Below are 17565 nucleotides of genomic sequence, written 5' to 3'. Positions count from 1 at the left end.
TTTTTTTTTTTTTTTCCATGGGGCAGGTTCGGAGTGGGGCATCCCGGCCCCGCCAACCCGTTGGGGTGGGTTTTTTTGGCTCCACTTGGGGCGGGGCGGGGGCATTTTGCCATCTCTAGAATGATCACATGAAAACTTGCACATGATATTTGTTTTGCCAATATTTTGGGGGGAGTGTGCACATTCTGAGTTGTGTTTGGTTATTCTTTAGATCTCGTATTTCCTCATACATCTTGTGAATTTTGGGAGTAACATTGATGATCGAATATTTACTCTCAAAGAAAAGTTATTGTTTTTGGAAAGCAACCTACATTCTTTTGTTTATGTTTGGCTAAGCTTAAATAGTTTACGTGCAAGTTTACTTAATATTGAATAAGCAAATGTTAAAATATGATCTTTATATTGATAAAAAATTAGAAATTAATTATTTGAGAGTAAGAGTTGCTTTTTAAATAAGTAATTTTTTTAACTTAAAAGTATTATTTGAGAGTAAGAGTTGCTTTTTAAATAAGTAATTTTTTTAACTTAAAAGTAATTGAGAAAAAGTAACTTATCCAAACATATTTGGAAACAAAATGTTAAAAAGTGTAATTTCACCAAATATGGTAGATAGCACTGATTTTCATCTTTAAATTTGTTTCAGGATAATGATGCTGTCTAGAAAGCTAACAGATATGGATGAACAACTCTCGTGTGACCCTTTGTACTTGGGAAAGGTGAGTCTCTAAACACTCGTCCTCTCGACCCAGTTGGTTTCCTGGCACTTTTCTCGAACTGTATGTTACTGGCACTTTTCTCGAACTGTATGTTAGTTGAATCCTTTTTTGGTCTTTAATATGCCCAGGCTGGAAGAGAGCGACAGAGATTCGACTTTGATGATTTTGACACGGTTCCTTCCAAATTCACAGTATGAAAAATTGGATTATGGCAGATGGATGCTAATCTCCATGGATTTTGACTAGAAGAAACTATTTCTGTATCCTTTTGTTTTGGAAGAGGGTCGAGTATGTCACCTTTGTGTTTTGGTCCAATCTCATCACAAATCATGCCTTTATACAGAAAAAAAGACTGTTTATAAAGTCGTTAAGGGCATGTTCGATAAATAGTGCTGGACGTGACTAGACATTACAGTTGATTTCAACCTATATTTCTTTCTTAATATCGTTTGATCTGATTATTCAAGTTTCATACATGAAATGTGAGCTTTTCCATACCCTTATGGTATATGAGCACTAAGCAGTTTATGCTTGGCAAAGTAGTTAATTGTAAGTGAAGCTAGTACTGGACTGTATTAAAGAAGAAAAATCAGTCAAAAATCTTGTTCATCTGTCAAGTTCTACACAGCATATGTAATCAAATTTTCGGGTGGTGAAGCTTAAGGTATTACAGCAGCACAGCATGTACAATATCTGGGTGAGATTGACGCTGGCGTTCAACCTCAGCAGGGACAACCGAGCATAGTGTAAACTTATTACAGTTTTAATCAAACAAATGTAAGATTTTATATTGATAAACCGGAAAAAAAGTAAATTTTAAACAACCTCAAATATGTCTGGGAAAAAAATTTCCAGACGAGTGAATTTTAAACTTATGAAATCATGCTTATATTTGGAACTGAAAGTACATTAATTGGTTAATCGTAGAACCTTGTGCAGAGGAGACGGCTAGTGACGCTAACCTTGTATCCTTTGTATTCAATTAATTCCTTAAGCCTATCTACAACAAAAAGGGAAACCTTCATTATCGATATAACAAAGATTGCTGGTCCTCAGCCAGCCATCGAAAACCAAGGTTTCAGAAGTTGCCAAATAACCTGCAAAATCATCACAAAGGTCTTGGAGCACATTGAATTTCTCCGCACAAATCAAGGTCAACCAAGCCAATATATCCCAGCTACCTAAGCCAATATCACCGACAAGGAAGGAAAGGCTACTGCCTTGGCTAACACATACCCTCTAGCCTTGAGCTCAATGTAATTAAGATAGGAATGCTACTACAAACCAGAAAAATGCTTCATTTCAAAAGGTTGAATCACCTTGTCTATGTTGTAGTTTGACCTAAATTCTAGTGGGTATTGGAGTTTTAGTAGAAGTGGTCTTGAAGAAATCAAAGTTATGAACCGGGAGGAAAAGTTGCCGTATTCTCACTAGCCTACCTTTAGCTGGCCACTTGAGCAGCAGGCGAACTTTTGGAGCAGGGAGCTGTCGCCCGCCTATTGCCGAGCTCTCACTCAAGTAACAAGCCTGTTGCTCTCCTGGCGCTAGATGCTGCTCGAGCAACAGAGTTGTCTGAGATTTTTCCTTTCGTCTATTTCTTGCGTATGTTGACTTAGTTTCCATCCATTAGGTTACTTTTAGGGTTTCGGGATGTTCCCTATAAATAGTAGACTCTTCATTGAGTTTATGAATTATCGAGGTTTTTGTAACAATATTATTCACTTCATTGTTGTTGAACAAAATACTTTGTTCCTCTGCCAGTCTATTTCTTGCCTTTAGTCTTGTTTTCTGTGTATCATATACTTATATTGTGTCATATTAGCCTCTTTCATCTCCAACAAGTGGTATCAGAGTTGTTCTACTTTCAGTAAAGTAGTTTCAGATTTGGTCCGAATTATAACAAGTGGTATCAGAATAAAGTTGTGATTTTGTTTGAGGTTTGTGTTATCGATGGTAGCCATGAAGTATGAAAATTTCGCTTTTGGATCGCAATACAAGATTTTCGTTGTGACAAGCGAAGATGCGATTTGTATTGGTGCAGATGAATTTGGATGATGTATTGTCGGGATTTGACAAAATTTCCACAACTTGAACAATAGAGGAGAAACAACGAAAGTATTGGAATGCACTTTCACAGATTCATCTTCATCTCTCTAACAATATTCTTCAGGATGTTTTGAAGGAGAAGACAACAGCTGCATTGTGGTTGAAACTGGAGTAATTGTGCATGATCAAAAGTCCAACAAGCAAATTGCATTTGTAGCAGGGGTTATATTCTCATCGCATAATAGAAGGCGGATCTTTGAAAGATTATCTGTCTGTGTTCTAGGAGATCGTCGCTGATTTGCAGATATTAGCAGTAAAGTATGATGAAAAAGATTTGTCTTTAGTCTTGTTGTGTTCACTGTTCATTTGTTTACTTGTTTAGGGACATGATTTTGTATAATCGTGATACGCTTACCATTAAAGATGTCAATGATGCTTCTATTCTCATATGATAAGATGAAGCATCTGGTTGGGTCTGAGTCCAGAGATGGAGAAGGTCTTGTAGTTCATGGTGATCAGCGAAGGGGTAAGTTGAGGAGGAGTTTCAATAATCAGGTTTGTTTTTACTGCAAGAAGAAATGACACATTAAGAGAGATTGCGAGAAGTTGTAGAGCAAAGATAATTAAATTGCAAATTATTGAAAGCAATCAAACACTTCGGATGATACCAACATAGTTGAGGACTATTTGAGTAATGGAAATCTCTTGGCAATTTCTGATGTGGAATCCAAACCTGACGAGGAATGGATCTTAGATACAACTTGTGCGTTCCATATGTGTCCCAATTGGAATTTGTTTGAAACATATGAAATGGTGACACAAGATGTCGTTGTCATGGGTAATAACAAATCTTGTTGGATAGCTGTTATTGAGATAGTCAAATTGAAGCTAGTAAATGGAACATGTAGAACACTTGTTCACGTTCGACATATTTCGATTTTGAAGAAAAATCTCATTTCGTTGAGTACTCTTGATTCGAAGGGTACGCGTTCACTAGAGCAGGTGAAGTTTTGAAGATTTAGAAGGGTGTCCGTGTTGTATTGGAGGGGCAGAAGAGGACTCGATTATACATTTTGCAAGGTCGGGTAGAATCGATGAAGAAAATCAGCATAGGTTTAGTATCATGGTGGATATCCAGTTTGGTACGGTATATTTGGGATTTAGCTTTGGATCCATATTGAAGAATACTACTCAGTTGAGTTTGGAGGATATGGATAATTTCGCTTTGCTACCATTGTTTGTGGTTCTATCCTATTCAACTACTAGGGATAGAGACTTATTAGAGATAGCTATGGGGATGTTGATTTGGTTACGCATACTTATAGGGTTTTTTTTTGAAGGTGGCATGACTAACAAGGGGCCTTTGGTGAAAGCATTGAGAGTTGATTATGCTACAGGGTGTGTTTCGATCCTGTTTGGTAATTTGTATTCTTTGTGATTTTTTTTTGGAACCCGGTGTATCCATGTTGGACACTGTAGAAGATGAAGATTATTTTTGTGTGATTGGAGAAGTTAGGTTCGGATTGAAGAGCTTAGATGTTTCATTGTAGTTGGACTTATTTTTTCAGGTAGAGAAATTTTGATGCTTCGTTCGTTGCACTAAAATATGGTTCAGTTGGAGATTTGTTGTAATTTGACCCAAATTCCAGTGGGCATTGAAGTTTTAGTTAAAGAGATCTTGAAGAGATCAAAGTTATGAATCGGGAAGAAAAGTCATCGCATTTTCGCTAGCTCACTGTTAGCTGCCCGCTCAAGCAATAGGCGAACTTTTGGAGCAGGGAGCCGTCGTCCGCCTGTCATCGAGCTCTCGCTTGAGCGCCAGCGCTGTCCAAGATTTTCTCCTTTTGTCAAAAGGAGAAAATCTCCATTCAATTTATGACATGTCACGTATAAATAGTAGACTCTTTATTCAGTTTATGAATTGCTGAGATTGTTGTAATAATATTATTTTTTCATTGATTGTTGAATAAAACACTTTGTTTATCTGCCAATCTATTTATTGCCTTTAGTCTTGTTCTCCGTATGTGATCATATATTTCATATTGTATCATATTAGCCTCTTTCATCTCCAACAAGTGGTATCGGAGCTGTTCTACTTTTAATAAAATAGTTTCAAATTTGGTCCGAATTATAGCAATCAAAAGCTTAAAATGCTAGGAAGGAGACAATTTCTATTTGAGTTTGTTTGCAACAAACCCAGGCCAGATTCACTCTATATATATATAACATTTTCTTTTTATAATCATAAATGACTGCTATGAGACTTGAATTCATGACTTGTATCTGATTTGGTACATGTCAAATCATCCAGTCTACAAGTTTAAGCGATTCGAGATATTGCACAAGCTAGATATGTTTCTAACGAACATGTAACTTCGGTACATTAGAAATTCCCTTTATGAAATTCAAAATTAAAATTTTCGATGTTCATACCTACTTATTTCCCAATAGTGTTATTAGAACCTCTTTGATGGTTAGCAATTACGTTGATAGAGATTCTTGATCTGACTAAATAATTGTTAGATTAATGAGTTGAAACGTGGATTGGAATTATGATTCATTTGAAATAATTCAAATTAGACTTTTGGAATAATTTGAAAGTCGTTGTAAATGGTAAGTTATTAATGAATGTGCAGCTCTAGAAATTATTACTGTTATATCCTTATCTTTTCACAACACATAATCAGCATGATAACTAAAATTTTTTAATTTTAGTGAAGATAGTAATTTTATATAAGCATAATTATCTATCATGTTTACTAAATCAATATGGTGGCATGTGATTTTTTTTTTAATATATTGATAGATTATAGAAAATGAATTTCTTGAATTTTTTTTGCTCCTTAACAGAATTGAAATTGTAATTTCTTCTCAGCTTTCTACTGCAATCAATTTCTACTCTTTTCTTTCTCCATCTCGAAATTAATTGTATGCCAACATTGAATTTGTATCAACATGTTTATTGATTTTGTCTGCCCCTTTAATTTTCTTTGGTCAATTTATGTGTAAATTCTGTCAATTTCATCATTATTGGATTTGTATCTATTCTTCCAATTTGTCAGCCACCATAATTTTTGTGTTGCAATTTTTTTGTCTGTATATGCAATTAATTTCCATTTTTTGCTAGAAAGTTTTTATGGATCGTATGCCTCCCAAAAGGTAACGGAAGGTTGCATCATAACTACATCCAGCCCCCGTTTGACCCTCATTAATTTCAATTCCATTACATTTTATTTTTCCCTCTCATATTTTCAACCACACAATCTTTTATAAAATAATATTACACGTAAATCAAAAACTTTTCCTTATTTTTCAACCACTCATTTTTCAAAAAAACACTATTCCATCCATTTTCATTTTCCTAAAATGGGGGCCAAATAGGGGCTCAATGTATTCAATTCCTGTTTATTCTTTTCTTTGGTCAATTCATGCATAGTCAATTTCTGTATATATTGTAATTAATATTTTTAACTTGATTAAATATTTTAGATGTTTTTTTTATAAATTTAAATTGATAATATATCCCATTGTTGCTACCGAAGTAGCACAGCTATATAAATAATACATGGCTCTTGAATAGATAACATTTCTAGATAATAGTTTATTCTTGCCCCTGAAATAGTACAATATTATAATTAATATTTCTGAAGAATATTATTTACACCATGTGGGCCATTTCATTATTTTATATCATTAGTTGATTCTTCTACTAGATGGTCTTACGTTTGCCTACTTTTTATAAGGAATGTAGTTTCTGTTAGACCATTTGATCAAATCATAAATGACGAGCTCAATTTTCGGATTACTCAATCAAGACAATTCGAATTGATGATGATGGTGAATTTAGATCACAAGCATTCAATGATCATTGTATGTCAATTGTGATTGTTATTGAACATTCGATTGCCTATATCTATACACAAAATGGTTAAGCGAAATTGTTTATTAAACGTCTACAATTTATTGTTAGGCCATTACTTATAAAAATAAAACTCCCAACTTCTATTTGGGGTCATAACATATCACATACTGAATCATTGGTTCATATAAGACCAACTATCTATTATCAATATTCACATTTGCAACTAGCATTTGGTCATGAATCTAATATTTCTTACCTATGGGTTTTTAGTTTGCAATCCAAATCCGTATTTCATCCCACAACATACTAAAATGTATTCTCAATGAAGACTTAGGATTTATGTTGTTTTTGATTTATCCTTTATTATTAGGTATTTTGAACTTTCAACATGTGATTTATTTACTGCACATTTTTCAGATTATCATTTTGATCAAAAGACTTTTTCAACTATGGGTGTGATAAAACTATATCGTGAAAAATAAGGTAAATTTTATTGGTATGAAACAACTCCATCTCACTTTGATTTCCATTGCAATTAATGTGAGAAAGATGTTGAAAATTTTATTTATTTGCGAAAAATTACAAATCAATTATCTGATACATTTATTGATACAAAAAGTGACAGTCATATATACTAGATAAAATTGATGTCCTTGAAGGACAATCTACTGTGGCAAATGAGTTTCAGGTATGCTGTAGCGTGGTCGATAGTTGGTTCAAGAGATTCTATACCTCGAAAAAAAAAATAGAAGAGAAAACCAACAAAAATATTCAATAGAAGTAACATAAGAAAAAAATAGATCAATCAAATATTGAAAATATGGTTCTTGATGAACCATGAGTGTTCGAAAATGATGAGATTTCAATAAATTATATGTTATCTCAAAAATTATGGGAACAAAATAATGTTGTTATAGATAATTTTTTTGCCTTTAACTATGCAAAATGAAGATCCTGAACTACAATTTTGTTAAAGATTGTCAACATTGAAATGATTGGCTATAATGAAAAGAAGCCATACATGTAGAATTGAATTATTTAGAGAAACACAAAGTGTTTAGACCTATAGTTTGAACACCTGAAAAGTTAATCTCTATCGGATACAAATGAGTTTTGTATAAAAGAGAAATGAAAATGATGAGATTACAAGAAATAAAGCTCGACTCGTAACTTAAGGTTTCTCACAAAGATTAGGAACTGCTTATGAGGAAATATATTCTCTTGTCTTAATTAGTTTGACTGTGTCATAAAGGCTCGATATGTCCCTTATGGACATAGTAACTGCATATTTGTATGATCCATTTGATAGTGACATATGTATGAAGGTCCCTAAATGACTTAACGTAATGACCTAAATTTAGCGCTTCAATAATTTGATCCTTAAGATTTGGTCGAACCATCAAAGTTGCTATCTAACCAGTAATTTGATTCGCAGAAACAACAGCCTCAATTTTCATCTTATCAAACTCTTTAACCAACTGATCTTCATCTGACAACAAAAATGTCAATTGACCTCCTAATTTCCTGTTTAAGGCATCTGCAACCACATTAGCTTTATCAGGATGGTAAAGTATAGTACAGTTATAGTCCTTTACCAGCTCCAAACATCCCCTTTGTCTCATATTCATTTTCTTCTAAGTAAAGAAATATTTGATACTTTTATGATCTGTAGAAATCTCACACTTGCTTCCATACAGATAGTGCTGCCATAAATTCAATGCATGAACCACTACAACAAGTTCAAGGTCATGTGTTAGGTAATTTTGCTCATGTTGTTTTAATTGACTTGAAGCATGAACAACCACCTTCGCCCTTAGCCTTGCTTAGATGCATTGCTGTAGATCACAAAACTCTCTAATCCTTTTAAAATCGTTAACACTGGTGTTGTGACCAACCGATGTTTCAACTCTTAGAAGCTCTATTCACACTTATTCGACAAATTAAATTTTACTTCCTTTCGAGTTAACCGAGTCATTGGTCTAGCTATCTTAGAAAAACCTTCAATAAATCTCCGACAATAGCCAAGTGAACCTAGAAAACTTCGAACGCCGCCAGTGCTAACAATTTCAGTAACTATCTTAGTTATTGTCTTTAATTTAGCTACGTCAACTTCAATCCCATGACTAGTAACCATGTGACCAAGAAATCTTATTCGGTCGAGCCAAAATTCACAATTCTTGAACTTAGCACATAACTTTTCCTATCTTAGAATGTCTTAGAGTTTCTAATACCATTCTAAGATGTTCTTTATGTTGATCTTAGTCTTACGAGTATATCAAAATATCTACAATAAAGACTACGACAAATCGATCCCAAAAATTATGAAATACCATATTCATCAAATCCGTAAAGACCCCAGGAGCATTGGTTAGACCAAAATAAATCACAATAAATTCGTAGTGGCCGTACCAAGTCCAAAAAGCTGAATTTGGTTTATCACTTGACTTAAACTTTAATTGATGATATCTAAGTCAGTCTTAGAAAACATTTTCTCTCCTCTTAACTGGTCAAACAAATCTTCTTGGAAAAGGATACTATTTTTAATAGTGAGTTTAATCAATTCATGGTAGTCAATGCACATTTTCATGATACCGTCCTTGTTCTTAACAAACAATATCGGTGCTCTCCACAGAGAGATACTGTGTCGAATAGACACATTATCTAGCAATTCTTGACTTTTAATTATTTTAACTCTTTTGGTGCCATTCAATATCGTGCTTTAGATACTGGTGCTGCTCTAGGAACCAAGTTTATCGCAAACTCTATTTGCCTATCTGGTGGTATACCTGAAAGATTTTCTTGAAATACATCTTCAAATTATTGTACTATCAATACTTTATTCATCTTACATTCTTGATGCTGGTTTCCAAAACATTTACTAGATATGCCTGACTCGTTTCTTTCTCCAATATTTTTTTGGCTTTAAAGATGAGATTACTTATGGCCTAGATTTTGTCTTTAATCCAAAGAAGAATAATTCTTCTTTTCCTAGAGTTTTAAAAGACAGTTCCTTTTCTCGACATTGGATGGTGGAATTATTACAACCAAACAAATACATGCCTAAAGTTAAGTCTAAGTCTTTCATATCTATTATGAATAGATTTGCCACAAATGCTCTTCCTTCAAGTTTAATTTGAACTGACTAGCTATCTTATCAATGTTTAGCACCCTTCCTAAAGGAATGCTAACTTCTAGTATACTGTCAGGCTTGTTGCATGCAATAGTAGACTTATCTACAAAAGACGATGAAACTAAAGATTGCATTGCCTCAGAGTTAAATAACGTATAAGCAGGAAAATAGCTATCAAATGAATACATGTTATAACATTGGGGTTCTTCTCTGCTTCTTGCTTGGTCATAGCAAAGACTCGAGCTTTCCCTTTGTTATTCTTATCCTGCTCTTCATTCTTCTTGTGAACAAACTCTGTACAATTTCGAGCTATGTGGCTTGACTTACCACACCGAAAACAAATATTTTTTTCCCATCAGACACTCTCCTTTATGTTGTTTGCCACACTTAGGACGAGGTGGAATAGGATTGTTCCTAACGGGGTGGAATAGGATTGTTCCTATATTGGTATGAGCTTTACTATTTATTTTCTTATCCTACCATTTTCTCTTTCCTTTATCCTGGTTGTTCCACTTCCTTTTACTAGCCACAAACTTATTTTGTTAGCTACCTTGACCATGATGGTCTGCACTTGTCTTTATTCTATACATTTTGCAATACCAGCCCTTTGATACCAGATAGCATGAGCTCATTCCAACATTTCGCTATAGGTAGTAAAATGGTGAGACATAAGGATCATGTTAATGTCTTGATGAAGCCCTTGCTAAAATCTCTTAATTTTCCTAGTGTCAGTATCCACAAATGTGGAGCATACCTACTTAGTTGGTCGAACTTCCTCTCATAATCAATCAAAGACAATATTCCTTGATTTTGCTGTAAGAATTCTATTTCCTTGAACTCCCTTAATGCTTTGGGAAAGAACTTCTCAATAACTTCTTCTTTGAACTGATTCTAAGTCAAAGCCTCCTGCTAAGCCTCAGTCTTAGTTCGGGATGTTGATTCCTACCAATGACTTGCTACTCTTGTGAACATAAACCTGTGCACTGTACTTTTGGTGCATCATTGAAAGATATCTATAAGTCAAAAAATTTGTCCTAACTTTCATAGCCATTTCTCGATAGCTAATGGATCTCCCTTACCATTGAAAGAAGGTGGTTTATACCTCCTAAAAGTTTCCACAATCGAAGCTTTAGTCGAGGTAGCTACATGGTTTGCATGTGGGGCTTACCTTACAAACTCTTGCATCGCTTGCAATAAATCTCTTATCAAATTTTGGTTTGGCTGCACCGTTTCTTTTGGACAAGAAAATAAATTTTCATCCATTAGACATGCTTGCCACCAATTTAAGAATTAATTTTTAAAAGTGCATAACTCCATTTACAACCTAATATGCCAAACTTAACTTAAGAAAGTTTACATATTACTTGAGCTTAATTGAAACTACAAAGAAAAACAATTTATATTATTCTTATTTATTTATTTTATTTACCTATCTATAGGTCTTCTACATTCATTTTCAATCTTCCTCCGAATTTTCTTTCGGGTCCTCTTCTACCGTTTTCTCTATGATCTCCACTGGTTGATTTACCTCATTAATCCTTAATGGTTAAGTTATCTCATTGTCTGTCGTCACTGCTAATTCTGAACTGGAATGTGAGATCACTTCCCCGAGGTAGGTTTCCCAATACTCTATAAGAGCATTGCAAAAATCTACATATTCTATGTTACGAGGATTACGTGATGGAATTACTGATCCCATTTCTTTTATAAAAGCTTGGCAATATATTCTTCGCGAGGTGCTAATATATCCAAGAGATGTTGAATGGCTTGTCAATCAATGATTTGATAGCCTGCATTCTTAGTGGCCAACCAACGTTTATGAACACTTTGCTTATGATAATCTAAATTTAGGGAATCATCAACTTCAAAATCCAAATACACCCTAATCGCCATTTCTAAGGCACTGACTAGATTGCTTCTTCTAGCTGGTTGGTTTCTTTTAGCCATTTGTCACCCATAGTTATCATAGCCCAATACATATATATTTTTTCACAACTAACAATAAAATTCGTAAAAACATAACTTTAACATTCCATGAAAATGTTTATACTTGAGTTGAGGATGTGGGTGGTTGATGGATGTGGAGTACCAAGGAGAATTCAAGTCCTTATCCAATCTCTCTTCTTAAAAAAGAAAACATTTAATACATTTTCTTAAGTACATAAGAGAATTTGTGTTGAAGATATTTATTTAAGGCTTTTAAAAACATAATATGCTAGTACTACATTTTCTATTTAAATTATTTCTATACATGTAAGTGCATAAATAAGATTTATTTTATACATCAATAATATCTACAAAATCAGTTTTTAAAACCTTGGGCTTTGATACAAGCTATAACGGCCTAAATCTTGAAATTTGAAATTAGTACAAAAATAGCAGTGTTCCTTTTGTTTCTTTAAAAAAATTGTGTTAAATTACAATTTTCTTTATTATCTTTTGACTTTGTAGTTACCATTGAATTTATTACATGTTTTAAAATTTATTGGTGACAAATGATTTAAGGTAGATAACTTTGATTTGTTAAATAGCGAAACTAAAACGGAGGGTTCAAATGAATGTTAGCTTACATTAAAGGAGTTAAATTCAGCAATGTACTACCCAACGATCAAGCTTAGTTGGACCACTTATTGTTTACATAATTTTATGAAAAATTTATAATATTTTCTTAACTCAACATAGTAAAATTTCGGAATTTTCTAAGATCATTTAAAGACTCCAATAGATACTCAAACATGTGAAAAAACTATTCTCGGGTACACTAAACATAGCACACGGAAAATGTCATAACTTGTCCTACCGACCTTCAATTGACTTGATTCACGGACAGATGACTCATAGGGCTTTCAAACTTCATTAGTTTTGTCCAAAAAATTCAAAGAATTCTATCCGAAATGATCTGATAAAATTCAGACAATAAGCTGAAATTTTTTGTTTACAAATCTAACATTTAATCTTAACTTTTTTAACAACTTTAATTATATGCATACTTAAACCAATTAACAATTTAAAAGTTCACATCAAGGAAAAGATCTAGGAAATCTTAAGGAAAGATAAACTAACATCTTTTAAAATTTAAACATAAGTTGCATAACTGGTAAGCACTAGAAACTCTTCAAATGTGATAATCTAAACAAATGAAGCACCTTTCTCCATTCAAATCCTCCGCAATCCACATAAATCCCACTTTTTTGACCTTCCTTTAATCTGAAAAATTTGTCAACATAGAAGATGCGAGCTTTAAGCTCAATAGGTCTAATATCACATGGTGCACCCTTTTGGTCATAAACGTATATACATATATATAAAGTGAGGGGAAAGAAGTTAACATTTCATGTAGATGAATTCTGACAAATTCATGATTTCGAAATATCCATTGGGGTCGTAGAAACCGGTTATGGCTATACATAAATTTCTTTATTTATAGCTTCAAAATTCTAACACACATCATTAGCATACATATATATACATAAGGAACAAAAGGGTAAATACTTAGAGCCACCTACCTTGATTTTCTTGAAATATAGATGAACAAAATGTGTAAAATCCTTTCTCCTTCACACTCATACTATTCTTTTAAACTTAACTTAACATAAAAGATTTTTTTAGAGAAAATAAGATTAATTTGGATTTGAGGAGAGGTATAGGGAAAAACTATATGGGAGAATTATATTATCATTAATCTTGTTATATTGAGTCTTTAACTAGGAATTTAAAGAGTTCTAAACTCATAAAAAAATAATTCTTATAAAAAGTTTGATAAAACATTTACATAATGAAAAATAGAGGAGAATGAACTATTCATATGATCTGTAACAAATCTTTATGAATGCCCACTAATAAAATAATTATTTCATCAAATTAACCTATTTTAGTTATTCTTAATGTGTAAAATGAACAGTTTTTAACTCAAAATTTTTTTTTATAAAAACATGTGCATGGTGATTTGATCCTAGGCTACATATATGAAATATCATGTAAATAACCATCGTGGCAACCCAATTATTTGTTAACTCTTTGTAATCACATTTACTTGAACTTAATGTCTTAAATTATTGGGTTTTTAAATAACTTATGGCTTGAGCTTTCATAACCTTAAATGAGCCGAGTTTCCATAACTCTTTTCTTAAATGAGTTATATTAATTAATTTAAGAATATAAAATTTAGGACCTAACACTTAAAGTGCCAGGAATAAATGATTCATGTCTGAGAACTATGTTTTCAATTAAATTGTAATGATCATTATACATATTGAAACAACCCTGAAGCTTGTAGTATAATTACTTTAGCGAATATTTGTTGAATGAATGTTATAAAATTGAGCATATTTGTCCATGTGTTTTCATAAAGAAAACAAATATTGAATTTGAAATTGTGAAAATTTATGTTGATTTAAATTTAATTGAAACTCCTAAAAAGCTCAACAAAACTACAAATTATTTGAAAAATGAATTTGAGATGAAATATTTGCAAAAAATAAAAAGAAATTTTTTGTCTAGGGTTGTAGATTGAACACCTTCTATAAGGATTATTTGTTCATCAATCTACATAAACAGAAAAAGCTTTAAAACCTTTTCATATGAATAATGCACATTTATTGGCTTCACCTATGGTTGTTTGATCACTTGATATGAAAAGATTTATTTAGTCTACTTGAAGATGGAGAAAATGTTCTTGATTTTAAATTGCCATATCATAGTACAATTCGAGTATTAACTTATCTTATAAACTGCACTCGACTCTGACATGATTTTTTTTTGTATATCTTTTTGCAAGATATGGCTCTACACTAACTAAAAAATATTGGAATGGTGTTAACATAAGGTACTATTGATTTGGGATTATTTTATTCTTAAAGTTGAGATCTGTTTTAGTGAGATATGTAAATATATGTTATCTCCCTGATCCACATAAAAGGTAAATCATACATAGGATATGTGTGTTACATGTGGAGAAATAGTTTTATCATTGAGATCTATTAAGTAATTCTTGACAACAACATCCTCAAATCATTATAAAATTATTGTAATCCATGAAATATGTCGAGAATGTGTATGGTTGAGGAACATGACCCATCATATCCAAACATTATGCGGATTAATTTCGACAAAAAATAGTCTAACAATTTGATACGAAGATAATGCTACTTGTACTATACAACTCAAAAGAGACTATTTCAAAGGTGATAGGACAAATGATATTTCTCCAATTTTTTTCATATACATGAGCTTTAGAAGAATGATGACATAGATATTCAACAAATTCGCTCAAGTGACAACGTGATTGATTTATTCACAAAAGCACTGCTGACATCTACATTCAAGAAATTGGTTCACAAGATTGGAATATGTCGATCAAAGATTTTTAATGATCAAATCAGAGGGAGTAAATGTACTATTTTTTTCTTTGCTTGGGGTTTGTTCCACCGAGTTTTCCTATTAAGGTTTTAATGAGGTAATATTTATTTTTAATATTTCAATATAACTGGATTTTTTTTTGTTTGATTTTTTTTTTATCCTACTGAATTTTTATCAAACAAAATTTTAACGAGGTAAATATTTTATAATCTTTCATTCAAGGAGTGCTTTAAATAATAAATTTATTATTGAATGACAATTATACGCTTATAGTTTTAGAAATTATACCATTGTATCCCTAATCTTTCTCTACAAATGTGGGGCTTTGATTCTCATTATAATACACATAAGTCTATTAAGTTTTATCTTTCTTCTCTTTTTCTCTCTTTTCACAACAAAGCTACATTTTATTTACTCATTTATAAAATGGAATTTTGAAAATAATAAAAATGGAATTGTGGATCCAAACAGGTGTAAAACAACTTTCTTTCTTTGGGTGTTGTTCAAAACAGCTTTGGCACGGCTCTTCAATAGCAGCGCACAACACAAATGTGCTAATGTTCTCCTGTATCACCGTGGGCGGTACCAACCCAACCCAATCCAACCCCTTAAAATTAAATTTATTTTGAAATTGTTTTTAATTGAATTTTAAGGATTCAAAGATTGATTTTGATAATTTTCAAAATTATGGACTGAAATAGAATTTGGTATTTTCAAATTAGGGTTTTAAATTTGATTTAGGATTTTGAATTTGGGGCAAAATTGATTTTCAATTTTAGTGTAGAAATAGATTGACTAAATTGAGAACTTTTGCCTAATTTAGGGCTTGACCAGAAATTAGGAATTTTGACAAATTCAAGTGTAGAGCAGATTCAGGGTTTGACCCAGAATTTGGGATTTTTGACAAAATTAGATTTTCAATTGGAATCAGCAATTAATTTTCAAAATCATATAAAATTTAATCAAATTTAATTAATTATCTGTTTCATAACTTCATTTCAGTCGTGTAATTGGTTTAAACGGCTTCAATTTATGCTAAAAATTATAATTAATTTTAGCACTTTATTCTCGAAGATCAAGTTTATTGACATTTATTTTTGAATATATGTTACGTATGATGGATGATGTGATGCTTAGACCAATATTTTTTAATATTCAATTTTTTTTTTGATATCCAGGTATCCACCTTACAGTGACTAAATCTTGGAGTCTACACCTGGCCCCTCAAGTTGCAGACAAGTTAAACCGCAGGTTGTGCCCCAAACTGACCAGTGCTCAAGAGCCCCCAACTGATCTGCCAAAGTGTCAAGTAAGTCGTTTCTCATCTTTGCACCTTGCCTTCCAGGATAAATCCTGCCTTTCAGGAGAATATCTGCCTTCCAAGAGCCTTCCAGGAATCGAACTCACGACCTCTGATTTGCCAGCCTTGAAACGCTATCATCTTTGCCAGTTGGGATGTACCCTGGAGGGCATTCAAATTTTGTTTTTATATAGTTTTGATTAGTTAGGGACGGAGCTTCTTAATCTCGATATAAATCTTCTTATTATACAACTCTCGAATGTAACTCAAGGCTTCTACATTGTTAATCTAAATAAGAACTATATATGAATTTTATTTTATTTTCAGGATGCACTGAAAACGAAGGCCATTGACATAAAGGAGATATCCATCGCTTGAGTCTTTAAAAGCTAATTGAAGAACTTTGCCTAATATTCGATTTGATCATCTAATCTACTTTTTGGCTCGAGTGGATTAGTTAGACTACATTCTTTAATCTTTCATACTTTATTTATGCATGTTTATTGACACATTAAGTCGAATATTATATTTGATATATGTTCCACACAAGTTCTCCACTTAATTTAAAATCAAATTAATTGAGCAAATTTTAACTCACTTTATTTTGTATTATACCTTTTTAGACTAAATCGCCAATTGAAGATGCATAAAATAAATAAAGTGATTTGGATATTAATTGGACGAAATGATAGTGTTGGAAGAAGGTTGGACACTGTGGGACTTACTTGAATGGACTTGGAAGGCCAATGGAAGAAATCATTAAGCCCCAGTTTGATTTTGCTACATATTAAAGTTTTAGTAATTTTTGATAAAAATTAACAAATGATAAGAATAAAAATTGTGTTTACTTCGAAATGTATTGTTAAAGTTAATTGTTGACTTTAACTTATATTTTTATTCAATTTTTAGCTAAACCATGAGCTAAATTTGGAGAACAAAATGGATACTTTGAGAAGTCTGAGGATAAAAAATGAAGAAACTTGAAGTCGATAGACCAACATGGACACTTTGAAATGTTGAAGAACAAAAATTAACGAAACCAAAAGTATAAGGACTATATTTGAAAGAATGTGAAATTCCAGAAACCATCTATGCAATTTTCAGAAATTGGTACCTAGCAGGTAACATGGGCATAAATTACATGATATATGTC

At 32.4% G+C, this 17565-nt stretch overlaps 1 long non-coding RNA gene across 1 annotated transcript; it reads left to right on the top strand.

The window, feature by feature from the left end:
• The first annotated feature begins 521 nt into the window (after window positions 1–521).
• On the top strand, window positions 522–1213 carry LOC111378701. Its single transcript, XR_002699901.1, has 2 exons — window positions 522–716; window positions 845–1213. It is a non-coding gene; the product is annotated as an uncharacterized LOC111378701 (long non-coding RNA).
• The last annotated feature ends 16352 nt before the right edge of the window (window positions 1214–17565 follow it).

This window comes from Olea europaea, unplaced genomic scaffold, assembly GCF_002742605.1.
Source record: "Olea europaea var. sylvestris unplaced genomic scaffold, O_europaea_v1 scaffold1855, whole genome shotgun sequence".
Classification (NCBI taxonomy): domain Eukaryota; kingdom Viridiplantae; phylum Streptophyta; class Magnoliopsida; order Lamiales; family Oleaceae; genus Olea; species Olea europaea.
The sequence above is the reverse complement of the archived record's forward strand: the minus strand, read 5'-3'. Positions and strand labels throughout refer to the sequence as shown.